Raw genomic sequence first — 4,459 nt, 5'->3', positions numbered from 1 at the left:
CTAGGGGACCTCCATTAGCTTCGTGAGGGTTATCCTCATCTCAGGGTTGGGATCCAGGAACCAGAGAATGAGATTCCAAACATCAAAGGAAAACTAGGGAATGAATTTGAGGTCCCCCTTGTGGATATTCTTATACAAGGCCATGAAATTGAACAAAAAAGAACCTCTAAGATTACCTCTAAGATTACCAGTGGCAAAATTGAACAGATATCGAGACAATAGCCTTCCAAATCTGCATTGAATGCTGTGAATGAAAATCAACCTCAAAAAGTGGTAGCAGGTAAGACCCGTATGGCACATATGTTATTTTGAATAGGGGTTGGATACATAGAATGTGAAAGGGTAAATGAAGGTTTTTAGGTATAAAATTGTTTTAACATGGTTTCGTTCCACATATTGGTTTGGAAATAGTGAAGAAATTATCTCTGCAATGCTTCCTCCAAAAGCGAAAGGAGAGGAATCTAACTCTAGCTCATCTAAAATTTCCCCTCTGTGTATTTAGATGATTCAATAGGAAATGAAACAAATAGATCATTTATCGGTTATTTTAAATTAAAGTTGAGATGATTGTGAGAATAATTTCAGCAAAATCACATAGAGAATCATTTGTCGATGCGTTTCGAACCAACTAGTGTGGTTCATCATCAGGACAAGTTGAGGAACAAATCTGAGTGATCAGTTAAATAGTGCATGCAGGTCCTATTGAATCAAACTAGTTGGTTCGAAACGTGTAGCAAATGATTCTCTATGTGATTTTACCGAAATTATTCTCACAATCAAGGTATGGATCACAGAAGTCTAAACTCTTTAATAAAGTTGAGATGATTTAATATGAAATTTTTTATTGAAGCGATGATTTCTTTTGTGGGAGCTCAGATTGAAGAGCGTGCCTCCTTACAGCATGGTGGAGATGGTGACATTGCATTTGAAAGCAGCGAAGGATTCCGATGAGAAGATCATACTATAGTTTTGTTATCAGTGGCAGAAAAATTAAAATGTGGGTGGATGCTATTGACCTTTAATTGCATCAAGCGGGACTTCTTTTTCCCTAATCTATTATTTTCACCCTTTTAATTGAGGGAATGAACACACTTTGTACTGCCGATGATGACAACATGTTTTCCATACTACGGACCGTGAGTAGAGTGTGACAGGTGAAGCTTCTTATACAAGGCCATCAAGGTTCTCAGGAATGGCAAGAAACCCGCCAGGAGAATGAAAAATATGACCCCGCAAGACCAAATGTCGGCCTTGGCACCGTCATAGCCCTCCTTTTGGTATCTATATCAGAAAATCTTGAATATTATACTGAAATTCTTGAGTATGTAAATTGCTGGCAGGATTATATAAAAGTAATGGATACCTAATGGTCTCTTGCAATGGAGGCCTAGATCAGAATAGGTTTGCTCCCCTTTTGTCTATCAGAGGCATGGACATCTGAAAATACAACGAGAACAAGCCGAGCAACACATACTCCTACACCAATAAACTATTTGATTTTGCATCTTTTCTCCAAGAATATCCATGTAAGAAACAAGACACAAGGAATTGTCCAACATTCCAACAACATGACACATGTTATTGATGTATAGTCATATGCCCTCACCATGATGTAGTTAGCTTCAACATCCATGAAAGCCAACAAAACATAGTAGTACCATCGAGCCTGAAGCCATCTCTTGCAATACATTAGTTGACTTCCAAACATAATTGACAAAAGAAGATAATTCAAGGACTGTGATATCAGTACAACAATTCCTCTACATGTAGCTCATTTGAGGATAATTCAGTGGATGTTATCAGCAGAGAAGCCACCTAACCCAAAAGAAGGGCTATCAATGTCTTCTGGGAGAAAAGTTTTTTGAAATTTAGAGCGCAGAATGGAAGCTGTGAGATACAATATGCAAGCTGGTTTATCTCCACCTTTTAGAATTATGCATGATTGTCATTTATCTAAGGCCTTGATTTTGGTTCTCCAAACTTTGTAATTATTTACTTCATTTTTTCACTGTGTTTGCTGAATTTTCTTTTGTGACTATTTTGTGATATATTATCATTTGATCAAGGTCAATATTTTTCTCATGTTAGATATGTCACATGGTTACAATTATCTCAATATGACTATGGTTGTCCCAAAGCTAGACAAGGCTTCATTTTGGTCAATATTTTTCTCATGTTAGATATGTGACATGGTTACAATTATCTCAATGTGACTGTGGTTGTCCCAAAGTTGGACAAGGCTTCACTTTGGGTAAATCCCAATTGTTTAACTTCAGTATTCATCCTATCTGTTAACAAATCTTCAGTATGTTTTATTGATTCATTTCAACATTGGGTATTGCATGGCATTAATTACTTGTGGGGGTGGTTTATCCTTCATGTTTCCTTTTGCAAAAAATAATCTTTAATTCTATGTGAACAGTGAATTTGAAGACATTTTTGATGTGGATCAATTTATCACATCTCTTAGAGGCAAGTTTTAGATAGTAAAGAAGCTTCCTTCAAAGTTGAAGGCAAAGGCATAAGATGGGGCAGTCTTCACCATGCCTCCTGTGAGCTGGCCAAACATGTCCTATTACCTGCATCTGGTTGAGTATCGAAGAATATCATTTAATACTTTCGGCTTTGCATAGAAAGATACTATCAAAGTTTCCTACCATTATACAAATCCTTTCCCTTATAAGAAAGCACAAAGTTTTGCATTTGAATAAGGCATATGTACATCTAGCAAATGATAGCCTGCCACTTGAAGTTTAAAATCTATGTTGTCATGTGAATTACAACACTCTGTTGTTCACTTCAAAACTTGATGAATTGGGTCATTTTTTAAAAAATATTGCAACAACATGGTCCTTTTGTGGCTCTTCATCTTTATTATGAAATGGATATATTACTTTTTTATAGTTGCACTCTTCACTGTACTGATGAATAAGTTGAGGAACTCACAAAACTGAGGTATATTACATGTGTGGAAATCATAATATTTTCCTGGTCAAGTCAAAATATTTATTGTTGACAATGTTGATCCTATTATCTTGTTGTATTTCTTTCACAGGCATGCCTACCCTTGGTGGAAGGAGGTCATAATTTCTTAAATGAAGAGGAAGGACAGAGTGTGTCCTGTAACACCAGAGGAGACTCCATTATTATTGAAAGCTTTTGGTTTTGATAGAAATATTCAGATATATATTTCTACTGAAGAAATATGGGGGAGAAAGAAGGATGCCTACCCTCTATTCAACTTATCCAAATATTGTAAGTTGACCAATTGACTCACTTCAACTTGTTTTCCTTTGAAGTTGGATTTTCTTATGTCATGCACTCATGCTGATCAACAAAAGTTTGCATGTGAGGAAGGAGACTCTTCTTAGTCCTGTGGATTTAGAGCCATTCCAAAATAATTCATCTGAAATGGCTACACTGGATTACATGGTGTCTTTGGCTAGTGATGTGTTTATTCCTACATATGATGACAACATGGCAAAAGTTATGGAAGGGAATTGCAGGTAATCTTATACTGTTTTGCATATATCTAGCAGAGAGGATATAGTGGTTATCTGGTGGTATGAGTTGTAGTGGTGACAAGTTTAGTTCTCTTAGAACAAACCTTTGTAAGTAGCATCAAGAAGCCTTGGGAATCAAGTCACAAGTATTATTAGTAGATTTCCAGTCAGTTGTCTACATTATTTATTATATGTTTCCTTTTTCTTTCTTGATGTTTTTGGATACTTTCTTGATTGAGTTTCAGTTCAATTTGTGGAAATTCTTTGGATGCGTTAATATTGTTATCCTAGTGATGCATCAACATTTGAGAATTATTGTTATATTAATATTTTAGAATAAAGATCCCTAGTTGTGAAATCCTTAAATGAACCTCTTAGAAGCCCATTTCTAATCAACCCTGAAGGGCCTCAATTTTAACTTAAAAAGTTGCTCTGAGTTGGAATTATTTTTTGAAGTGTGACAAATGCCTTAGAGATTGATTGAGGGCTCTCTTAGAAATCCTTTGAGTCTCCATCTCAAAAATCCTTGGAAGCGAAGTTGCATGGTATTGGGAGAGGGGTACATGATCCCTGCCTCATCCCCCATAAAAAAGTTAAAAATACAAAAAAAAGAAATAAGGAAACAATATATGTTTGTCTATCTATAAATATAAAATAGCACAAGAAGAAAGCATAATTGACTGAGAAAATTTAAATTTAGCCTCCAATAATATCCATGTTGTCCAAAATGCACATAACATGCTTGTTGTAGCTATAGAAAACACTTTTTCCTAAAAGTTGTTGAAGAAAATGTGAAGAAATGAAGTGTGGAACAATGTTGTTGCTCACAACTATCTTTTGGTTGTGACTACAAAACCAGATCACAATGCTTCACACACAACAAGAGTGCTTCTTTTTTGTGTAGGAGATACCTTTGCTCAAACAGTCAGGAAGAAAGTGTGAGGAAATAATAAGTG

General features: G+C 35.7%; 1 pseudogene; it reads left to right on the top strand.

The window, feature by feature from the left end:
- Positions 1 to 1,348: 1,348 nt before the first annotated feature.
- Positions 1,349 to 3,510, top strand: LOC149252851 (rhamnogalacturonan I rhamnosyltransferase 1-like; annotated as a pseudogene).
- The last annotated feature ends 949 nt before the right edge of the window (positions 3,511 to 4,459 follow it).

Source organism: Pinus tabuliformis, chromosome 7 (genome assembly GCF_031772625.1).
Source record: "Pinus tabuliformis cultivar Carrire ecotype Pingquan chromosome 7, CPIR1, whole genome shotgun sequence".
NCBI lineage: Eukaryota > Viridiplantae > Streptophyta > Pinopsida > Pinales > Pinaceae > Pinus > Pinus tabuliformis.
This window is presented reverse-complemented; position numbering and strand designations above follow the sequence as displayed.